Here is an 11,798-nt window from a genome sequence, read left to right as displayed (position 1 = left end):
AGTAAAGAGTCCGAACATGGATTCTTAATTATTTCCCGAATGTCAGACTTTGATACTAGTATTGAACCATGGGATTCATCGTATATGAAATAGGTTTGGTGGCACTACAAAAAAAGGGTACATATTTAGACGGAATAATTGCGACGGTGTAATGAAGGGTCGCAATAGATTTCGGAGCGCGAATGTTACTTTGCAAATTGCGACCCTGTACAAAGTCACAACATATACCGACGTACTAAAACGTCGCTATTTACAAAAAAAAAATTAAAAAAAAAGTGAAACCCACGTGTTTGTAAGCCCGCTGAAGAAAATTTCGCCCAAATATTTCGCCCAAATATTTCGCCCTAAATGTCCCGCCTAATTCTCTTATTCCTGCTCCCACACCCTACTCCACGATTATCAGATCCCTCAAACAACAAACTCAACCTACACTCCCAAAAATCAACTACTCTTCACTAGAAACGTTCTTACATAAAAGCTCAAATTCTCGGAATCCTCTCAATTTCGTCTTTAATCTGTTACCTAAAGCAAATCCCCTCAAATTTGTTCAAAATCTGTAACAATCCTCTCATTCCTATCAATATTTAAGGATGGAAATCTCGGGTTAAGGGTTCTTCACAATTGCCCAAACAAAACCATCTCAAGTTTCTATAAATTAGTGTTTTTTCTGGAGAAATTCGTCTGAGTTGTGGGTTGTAGAGTTACAGCTCCTTTGGTTTGTCAGATAGATTCGCCCAATTCACTCAAGAAATTCTTGAAGGTTTGTTTGTAATTTTTTTAGAACTTTTGTTACCGAATTTGTGTGTTTGTTATTTCTTTTCTACATATTCATAGTAAGTTTCTGGCAATTTAACAGATTTATAAAAGAATTCAGCATAACATTATTATGTTTAAATTTAGGGTTAATATCTGGCTAGTTTCGTGGTTGAATTTTAATTACTTTTAGTTTCTATTGGTTTTGTTTTTAGTCATTTTTGTTTTATATCGATCTTAGGTGTTTTATGTTGCTGCTTATTATTCTGTTTATAGAGTAACAGAGATGCTGGATGTTGTTGTTTAATGGCTGTTTAGATTTCAAGGCTTTTACAAAATCATCATGGTAATTTCAATGCCTTTACAAAATCATCAACAATAATAATTCATCTGCACATTCCTAATTTGCACTGGCCGAGTTATTCATAGAATTGTAGCTTAAGTTTGCACCTTTTCTTTTATACAAAAGACTAGTAAGAACATAACCATGAGACCAGCAAGAACATAACCATTAGATGTCTCTCTAGCGCCTTTCCTGGCTGGTTCTGCTTTCTGTTAGGCTCCTCAATCAAACTTGAGTAATTTCTGTTTTCTGAGCATCTATCTGGTATATTGTCTTTCAGCAAGGTTACACTTACAAATGGTGCTTTCGCGCAAAATTAAGGAATTGAAATGTCTTTCTATAGATGACTGTAATTAGATCAGTATGTCCTTTATCCAGTTCACTATGAATGTGTAGTGGTGCTACAAGCTTTGCTAATCGGAGAGCTGATTTTGTATGTTTTTCAACCTTATTTGGATTGTTGCATTTCAGTTGCTATAGTTGCTAAGTAGATAAGAACTTTAAAACACGAATATTGTGGCACAAGTGATCTTGTTGCACATGTGATTTGTTAGTTTAAATTAACCAAGCATGTCTACTAACTTATTATGGAGTAATAAGTTAGTAGACATGCTTGGAAGTAATCAAAGAATCATAGGGCCAATGTATTGCTGCAAACAAGAAAGACGACACCTGAGTTTAAGTTAAAAGGATACCAAATATGTCAACATATTATAAATAAGTGTGATATCATTGAGTTGCATTCTCCGTATTTTTCTTTAACCCTGCAACTGATGTTGGCCACTTTTGACACATATCTGCTTCTGTTACATAGCATTGGTAAGTTCTTGAGCCCTGTGTAAATTCTTCTCAGGTCATATTTACTACTAGATGTCATTTCTGTGAGCGCTCTCGTCATTTTTGTTACACGTGTAGCTCTTGGATACAAACAGACGTGGAATAGATATGAGGTAAGAATCCTAAGTTGATGTTTGTTGATTTCAGATAAAGGGAAAATAGTGTGTCTACTCAAGCTCTCCTTTTCTGATTGTATCATGTAACTCCTTATTTTTAAACAGCTACTCGTCAACAGGGCCCTGTATGAAAAAAACTTTGGCTAGTGGGCTTGGCTCTGTTTATTTTCTCCTAGATGCTTCAGAACACCAGTAAGTGAGCAGTTAAATGTTTTCCATAATATTTTTTATTATTTTGTTTCCTGTTTAGTACACTGAAAATTGGTAACCAGTTTGATGGAATGATGTCCACTCAACTCGTTTCTTATTAATTACTATGTGTAGTACAAGGAATTCATTTTGGCCTATGGGATCCTCCTCAAAGTAGAAAAAGTTCTGATTTTCCTTTCATTATTTCCACTTGTGCATCTTATATATTGTCTCTTTTCCGTGCACATTATTGAATTATGTTGCTATTAATAAGACTATGTTCTTCTTGATTTTACAATAGCATAACCAATATATTTTTGTTGTCCTAAACTCCTAATATTCTTTCACATTTTTATTGTGGAGTTCTTCTTGTAAAATTAAACCAGTCAATGTTATTTAGCCCTGAAATGTGGCATATCTAATTTACATATTAAACTTCTTTTTGTAGATTACTGATGATTCTTGTGGCAATGGTGAAAAGCAGGCCTAGACATGAGACTTTGACACTATTGCCAAAGGCAAGGTAATTTCATATGTAGTTAACTGTGTTTAATGCTTTATAGATAAACTGATAGCTGAAACAAGCTTTATAGTTTTCGATTATTTATGGATGATGGTGAAATTAGAAGGTAGAAGCTTAGATTTGGTATTATCATAATAAGGTATGTAATGGTACAGAAAAAGGAGGCTGCATCAGCTTATACGGGTTATGAGGGTTGCAGTGGGGGTAGTTGTTTGAAATAAGAGTAATATGGACATCTTGTGTTTTATAAGTGATGTAGATATTGCTATGTTTTGGTGTCTGATCTATAACAATAAGACTCAACTGCCAAAACCGGAGGGTTCTAGTTCAAATTCAAAGGCTTTACTCCCCCAAGGTGCAAATTAGAAAGGGTAGATGACTGACTTAATTACTCCCCCAAGGTTCTAACTTCTGAGCACAAATCCTGTAAGAGCTACAGAGAAGGCGGGTAGAAGTGGTGAGACTAACACACATTGGTCCAGATTTTTTGAGATCCACACTCAAATTCTATTTAGAATGAAAGTAGATAGCATACCCTGTTATTATGTTAAACACATATTAGACTGCACACATTAGCCTGAGCGTCGGCATAGCATTCAACTTCATGTACCCTGTCAACGCAATTAGTTTAGCCTAAGAATTCCTACATCAAGATTCCATTTACCTCGATTTACCAACAGAAGACAGCATGTGATTATTAAGAGACGTTCTCTTGGTCCATGTTGTTACACATTTTACATCTACATAGAAGTCATCATGATTCGTAAATGTGGACAGCATAGGGGAAAAAAATTATACGGTTTTAATTAGCACCAGTAAATCAGAAATCATATCAGTATTTTCCTTAAAGTAATCAGCAAAAAGGAGTATAATTTTGCTGAATCTTTCATAACAGATACTCTACAGTCCAGACTAAATTCCAGGGTGACGAAATAAGTGTGTTCAATTGGCAAATTATAGTCGAGTGTTTAAAAAAATTAGAAGAAAAACCCTCCAAGCCCACAACTTTTTCATAGGTACAACTCTTGTCTGATTTAAAAAACTCTTGTCTAGTTGTCTGATTTAAAAAACTCCTGTTCAGATGGCTGAGGTCCTTAAGGGAGTCACATTTATATCTATGCGTACAACTACATTGCAGAAACTTAGTACATCTGATAAGGATGTAAACACTATGAGACGAACCATCACTTGTTTTTTCCTTGTTAACTGGCTTCATTCTTTTGCAATCAACTCTTCATCATGGTAGTGTTGTTTCCGGTTTATATTGAATGGTATCAATCCAAGCACATGATAATTAGTCGATAAGGAGCATTGTCATGCATGCTTAATTGCTCAGACTTCATTTGAAACTGCATAGCTGCTTCAATGTGAAGAGTGGGCTAGTTAACAATAAAACTTCCATCATTTTCCACCTTATGGCCTGGTATGAAACGTCTCCAAGATTTTGCCCAAGAAAAAGAGTTAATCTCTTACGCCTCTTAATTACGTAGTATAAACTACAAAATCAAATGTTGAGACATTATCAAACTGCAAATAACAGCAAAATGGATACTCTAATCTTGTTAAAATCAATAGATAAAAGTGAGCTCAATTATGAGAGTGTGTAGAAAGCATGACTGAAGGAGGGTTATCTTCCTTTTTGGTTCATGGGAGAGGTGAAGAATAAGGTGAAGGATTTGATATTCTTCTTTTTTGTATCAGTCTCTATCCTTTTGTATCTAATTTTATTTTCATGATTTCCTTACTTTAGTGGTTTTGGAGGTCCAATGACCACTTTATTTCACTCATTTTTTCTTCTTTGCTGCCAACTGGAACAGGTTAGTATAATTGTAGAAGCTGATCCTGAAGTCTTACGCGATAAGCGTGTTTAACTTGCTGTCGAAGGAAGGTTATGTGATTATGCAATATCTGTCAGAGAAGCTGCTTTGGAACTTGTTGGAAGCATATTGCATCTCATCCTGATGTTGGTTTGCAAGTATGTGTGGGCTGTCTTAAATATTAGTTATGTTTGTTTTGTTTTACTGGTGCAGGTATTTTATTGTGTGTTTATTATAGATCTTTGTAGTATTTGGAAAAGGTTGCTGAGAGAATTAAAGACACTGGGGTAAGTGTACGGAAACGAGCAATCAAAATTATTTAAGAGATCAGAGAGTGATAGGACCTGAATAAGCTTTAAATGAGCTTAAGTTCTCCTTCCACATTTAATTCCATTATTCAGATATTTTCTATAACTAAATAATGTTATATATCAGCCACTTCTAACAAAAAACAAAAGAGAGGATGATGCACGAAACCTTAGCTATTCCCAAACCCATATATTCAGAAGCAAAAAGCATATTATATAAACCCCTTTGAAAGAGTTTTATACCAAAGTACACAAACACAGTGACACAAGCAGAATGCAAAGTTAAAGTATCTTGTTGGAAGTGCTTTCAGCGAGTTGAAGACTAACAAAAACTTTATTAATGCATTTCAGAAATGTTATACTTTGTATGTTCTAGAGAACAAAGGCTTAAGATTACACTGTGTAAATACATAGGTAGTTTTAGAATGTTTCTTAACTAGAGAAACCAAGTTCAGAGTGTGATGACTGACTGACTAAAGCAATGCAATGTTATATTGAAAAAATGTGTCTCATCCTATGGTTACTGGTACCGAACTGGGGTCAACGAGTAGTCTAGCAAATTCTCAAGGTTTACAGACACTTGGTGACCAAGTTGAAAGGAAAGTACAACTCGATTACTTTTTTTTTTATCTCGGTTCTACAGTGTTATTTTGAACTTCCTAGAAATAAGAAATTGTAGCATTATCAACCTGTCAAGTTAAGTACATAGCAACTTCATTAGCAGTTAGTGAATCAATATGGTTGGGAAATGTGTTACAAGAATAGGCCTACTATTATAATATTTGTGGGATCAAGCTCGTCAAGAATCGCTTGCAATATTTTACAAGGTTTTATCTAATCACATATGATGTTATGCCAGGAACAATTAGTTCTAGAGTACTGCAATATGCAAGAGCTAGTAGGTGATATCCAGACAACCCCTGCCCCTAGATACATTCAGAATATTAAGAGAAATATATATTCTTTGGAGTTGCAACCTATTTGGGACAGGTTAAGATAGAAATGTAGCCTATTATTTAGTGATGGGGAGTAGTAGATGGGACCTTCCATTTTTTGACCCAACTTTCTACATTGTTCATGTCTTTATTTCTAATAGTCATGCATTTCCCCCTTGATTAATAGTTGTTGTTATTTAGAGAATACTACTAGTAGTTAGGATCAAGCCTGGTTAGGATTACTGTTAATTTTCCCTTGATTTTAAAATATGTTTAACATGCTTTGTATATATATTTGACATATTAAATTTTCTTTCGGGAATAGCTGCAGTTGCTAGAAATTTTAAGGACAGTTAGAGGGTCGCTCCATGGTTTTCTATGCGAATGATGCGCTTATGGCTGAGTTATTGGGTATAAAAGAGGTTCTGTCGTGGGTAGAAGAATATAATTGGTCTCATTGTATATAATTGGTCTCATTGTATTGTGCGAAGCTTTTTGCTTCAAATTTACATGTGAATATATGATACAAAGTATAAGCTCATATAATTATTACATTAAACATTCGCCAATCGCCACACCTTCAATTTGTCCAAATCCAAATGAAGGTAGAATTTTCATTTAAATTAAATGAAAAATTGAAAAAGTAAGCTTCAACTTCAGTATTTTAACATTGCATCAATAGCGATACAACTCATACTATTACAATTACCATCTATGCATAGTTAGGCATGCGCATCATCAACATATCTTTACATCTAGTGTCAGGATATATGCAAATCACATATACGTAGGAAATTATCCAGATAAATTAACTAGCTATTTTATTCACAGAGAATAGAGTACTCATTAAGCATATTCTATAAACCAAAATATAATGTAAACCTGGCATTTAGAACACAAAACTCAGAAATTAGAGGAGTCAGTCAAAAGAAGCTTAATAATTGGTAGGTAAAACCTTTTTTGGTAAAGATTTTGATGCTGAGTAATTAGTTGCAGTTTCCACCTCTCTCACTCGAGAAATCCCTAACTCATCATCATCATCCCAGTCATGGTCTTCTTTAGGTACTTAGTCTTGATAATCTTGTTTAGCATTGGAATTCTCTTTTCCTTTTCCACAAATCTTATTCTTATCCAACAGTTGTTGAACAATGTCGTTTGACATGAGGTCTTCATATTTAGGCATTCCTTTCTATGGGCATGGACTTTACTTTCTCATATGGGCTTATTTGAGCTTTTTGTTTCAGTTCTTCGCCATTTTCAACTAAATTCAGTAAACAGAAACAAATGAGTTAAAAAGATTAGTCGAAGGGATAATAATTAAGAAAGAGAATAGAGTTGTAAACAATCATATTGCATGCAACAAAACAGAATATTCAGAATAAGACAATGTCATGAACTAATAAAGAAAACATATAACAATTAAGCCAGCCTGCAGAAACCTTTTCGAACGGTAAGATGCCAATTTAGATGAAGTAAACTCGGGAAATGACCCTAAATTATAATGATATAAAGACCTGAAAAACGGAGTAGGTAAAAGTCCATATATTGAATATCTTGAGTTTTCAACGTTCTTAAAAAAGTTAGTATTGTTGTTAAATGTTAACAGACCAATTCAAAATCCAGGCATATATGTTACATGGCTGATTAAGAACACCACTGAAAAGAATTGTAACAGGACTTTTACATTAGAAAAGACGTATTGCTAGTGCTGTTTATAGTCACTTCTATAGCCACCTTTGCATATTCATGTCGCAGATTCCACTCGCCCTCCACTTCATTTGATTTCAATTTATCTAAAGTTTAAAATAGTAAATTCCTATTTGCTTCTGTTGTTATCTCCATAGTTCAGTCATATGTTGACTACTAAGTATTGAATAGCCTAGTGAGTTGTAGTAACTAGTGATACTTTAACAAGCATACTGTTCTGCTCAGGCTGGCTTGCTGTTGTGCAGTTTCTTTTTCAGCTTGTTGTTGTGCAGTTCTTTTGTGCAAGCCTTGTGATGTTCAGTCTGGTTCTGCTGCGTAGCTTGTTTGGCTGGTGTCAAATGGGCAAGCCTGCTAATTAAAGGAAGTCACGGTTTAAGCGTTTACACAGCAAGTTAATGAACATCAGTTTGGCTGGTGTCTTTGTAGAATGTTTTAGTGTTTTTTGTTTTTGCTTGGGTGCGGGCTGTGCTCCCTGAGCTTTTGTTTCTCTTGTTGTTTTGTGTTGGTTGTTGTTTGGGTTTCTACCTTTGGTAATTAAGTTCACTAATTTACCAAAAAAAAAATCTCTATTATATAAAGGAACAGCTGAGGGTGTTTTTGTAACATCACTTTTCGTGTCCCCATTTTAAAAGACTAAAGTACCCTCACATATTTCTACTGCTTTTTCGTTTTTTATGCACTTGCTGAGTTGCTGAGCCTCTCTTCCCCTCTCACCTTTCTCTCTCCTCACCCATTTCTAGGGATACCCCTCACCTTTCTCGCCGTCTCCTCCGATTTCTCCCCTCCCTCTCTCCTCCATGTAAATTCTGGAAGCTCTAATTGTCAGGCTTGAGAAGTTGATGTTCATCAACGTAATTACCACACCGAATTCGAGGTTTATCTTCAATAATAGTGTTTGATTCAATCATCAATTCCCAATGTTTCTAAGGATTTCTGCAAGAAAAAGAGGGTAATTTACTAATTTAATTATTTATATCTTCAATTTGAATTTTTATTTCACGGTTTTTGTTTTCGATTGTATGTAATTTGTTTGATTTTGGTCTGACAATGGAGTTTTTTTATTTAACAGGCGAATAAGTCGCCAAAATTGAAGCAGTGTAAGCTTGATGCTCGCCTTGAAGAATGGCTTCCGCAAGGTACTGCATTCATTTTCTTTTTTAAACTTTTTATGTTTTTGATTTTGTACAATTTTGTATTTTTCTTTTATATGTTAGTTATCGGTTAGTGTTTGACAATGGGGTTTTGAAGGAAGATATTGTTTGCAGAGAGGGGTTCTGAAAAATTATTTGAGTATATTTTGGAGTCACATTGGCCTGATTTGGATCTTTTCACATTCAAACTTGTTGTCAATGAGTTTTTGATTGCCGGGTCAGTTTGGGTCACTTCTTTGCTTCAATTTGGATTTTATAATCCCTATTTGGATAAGTTTGGAGATTTGGAGCGTGACTCGAACCTCTGTTATTCTCTTTTGTATTTCAGTAAAATTTGACTTGATGCACCTAAATTTTGGAATACGTGGATTTGGGTCAATTTTTAGGGGTTGTTGTCTCTGTGATTGAGATTCGCGATCATGGAGTCTTTTTATAAGATTTGTTTTTACACTTGAAATTCCACCACCTTTGGTGAAATGTTACCAGCTTTTAAAAATCCTAGATTTATACTTTTCAATTCATTCTTCAATAGAAATCAAGGTTGAACTTGAGAGTTTGTTCAGGTATTTGGATGAGATTTTGCGCAACAATGTCGGTCGAGTTTCGTCTAATATTTAGTGCGAAATCAATTTGATTGATGGGGTACCAAATGGCCATTGATTTACAAAGACCCACATCTTTACAAATCTACTAAGTTTTCCAACTGCTAACCTTTATAGCCTACTAAAAATTATCAATGTACACCTAAGTAGCTAACCATACCAAACCAGAAATTCTACAGAAAAGCTGGGACTGATTTTGTCAGGAAACCTCCACTAATATTTGTTCATACCAAGAAATCCAAACTGATTGATATATTATATTCATGTCTACATGTCATGCTTGGATATATAGTACACAATGCTTGGAGATATAGTCGCACTTTATTTTTTCCCAATTGCAGATTCGCGAATGAAAAAGCCAGAGGTGTATGTGACTTCTTCATTAAGGTCTAACAGGAAAGTATCTGGTTTGGTGGACAAAGGTAACTTAATACAATCATAGATGAAGATAATGAATCCATAATGTTGTTTTTATTTCATTTATCAGTGGAAAGCTGCAAAAGAGGAGAAAGAGTAATGTAAAACTCTGTTAGAAATTCTTTAAAAGAAGAGACAACGAGAGATTGAGGTAAATGTTAGCAGTTCTCTGATTATGGTGGTATGATGTGTAATAATGTCAAGCTAAACTGTTGATTTGAATGCAGGGATGGCGCGCGCAGCAGATTGCAAGTGGGGAGATACGGAAGCTATTGTGGCGACAATGAAAGAAAACCAGATTAACTCTCGGAGAGGGCCAAGCCTGTTTGGCATGTTGGTAACGAATAAGTCTTGGCAACATTATGCACAATAGGAAAATCACCAGCAATATGCTGTTCCCAGGTCGCCGTATGCTGTAATTTAAAAACAACGCCACCACCACCAACATGTCGTCTTTCTTGATTCATGCTCCTCTTGAAGCTCAAAAAATCAAAGCTGATTGCGCTCGAGGTATTCTGGGATCTCTCATTGTTCATCTTTTCTTCTTTCAGATTTGGGTTTATCATTTTGTGATTTCATGATTGAATTTTATTATTTTCGTCGGATGATTGAATTTTGCTAATTTTGATTGGTAAATATTGACAGAGGCAACCATAGCTGGATTTAAAGCTGCAGTAATGGCTTCTGTTGTTGCCAGTGCTACTGTGGTATGTGTGTTGTTCTGATCAGTAACCGTGTTTTTCTAATTTATTTGTCTGATTACTGTAATCATTTTAGTGGAATTTTTCAAGCTTTTTATTTGTTGTTAAATTCATGGAAGTAGAATCTATAGTATACTTGAAAATCCAGAAGAATTGTAACAAGTTGACCTTAGTGATTATAAGTAAGAGAATCGAAACCCAAACCCCATCGGGTCATTATTTTAGCTGACCTTAGTGATAATGGTTATACAATGCACGTGGAAATTGGTTTAATGCGTATCTTTTCTTACGATACCGTGTCTCTAAATCACCAGGAATAATTTAAAGTTTTTATATAATCCCGCACGCATCGCGTGCATATAAGACTAGTATATATATTCATTGTTCATGTCTATATTTCTAATAGTCATGCATTTTTCCCTTGATTAATAGTTGGTATTATTTTGAGAAGACCACTAGTAGTTAGGATCAAGCTAGTTAGGATTACTGTTAATTTTCCCTTGATTTTATGGAATGTTCATCATACTTCATATATATTTGACATTGAATTTTCTTTGCAGATTATTGATGATTCAAGTGGTAATAGTAAAATGTAGATCAAGAGATGAACAAGTTATCTTGAAGCTAAGCTAGCATAAAGATAGGTTTACTTGGTAATTAGTTTGTTCGTAGCCAGAAAGTTGTTTTTATTTAGTTTTGGATTATCTTGTAGAAAAAATGATAATGCTAGTTAGAAAGTTATTTTTGTTTTAAAATATCGCTTTTATTTCAGTTTGACTAAACTCTGCGAATTAATTTAATGTATAAATGATTTTTTATCACTTTTTCTAAATTTACTACGTTATCGCTAAGTATATATGAATCATAGCATGACTTTTATATATATTGCTTTAAGATAATGTACGTAGTAAGTTAATACTTGTATTTGATTATGATTATCTATGGTTGATATATATTTTTATAGATAGTTCATGATTTTAGATTAATTTTTCATATTATTTTTCATGATAATTCTATATATATATATATATATATATATATATATATGACAAAAATATGATGCAAATTGTGACGCTCCAAAGTGTCTAAATTATCATGTATATATGAAAAATAATATGATGCAAATTGTGACGTTCCAAAGGGTCTAAATTATTTTGGAGGGAAAGAGGGAACTCGCACGAAAGTAAACATATAGGGACTCTAATAAGAGTCTATATATTTTGGGTGTCTAAAGCGTCTCTATATGGTTTATAGTGGCGGAGAAATGTGTCTATAAGCGTGCAAATAGTGACGCTTTTTACAGTCTAAATATTGCGACTATCTATAGAGTCCCCATATTCCAAATAGCGGCGGCAACATACATCGATATTTTGCAAATTGTGACGCTCTAAAGCGTCGG

General features: G+C 34.3%; 1 long non-coding RNA gene across 2 annotated transcripts; it reads left to right on the top strand.

Moving 5' to 3' along the window:
• Window positions 1-299: 299 nt before the first annotated feature.
• LOC110800945 (uncharacterized) lies at window positions 300-11,280 on the top strand. Of its 2 annotated transcripts, none has more exons than XR_008930184.1 (11): window positions 300-760; window positions 1,950-2,046; window positions 2,155-2,241; window positions 2,687-2,761; window positions 4,579-4,736; window positions 8,269-8,477; window positions 8,598-8,664; window positions 9,769-9,849; window positions 9,926-10,208; window positions 10,344-10,405; window positions 10,960-11,280. It is a non-coding gene; the product is annotated as an uncharacterized lncRNA (long non-coding RNA). The 2 variants fall into 2 exon arrangements; XR_008930183.1 differs by having other exon boundaries at window positions 302-760; window positions 9,623-9,849.
• The last annotated feature ends 518 nt before the right edge of the window (window positions 11,281-11,798 follow it).

Source organism: Spinacia oleracea, chromosome 3 (assembly GCF_020520425.1).
Source record: "Spinacia oleracea cultivar Varoflay chromosome 3, BTI_SOV_V1, whole genome shotgun sequence".
Taxonomy (NCBI): Eukaryota; Viridiplantae; Streptophyta; class Magnoliopsida; order Caryophyllales; family Amaranthaceae; genus Spinacia; species Spinacia oleracea.
Note: the sequence above shows the minus strand (reverse complement) of the source record. Positions and strands in the feature narration are given on the sequence as shown.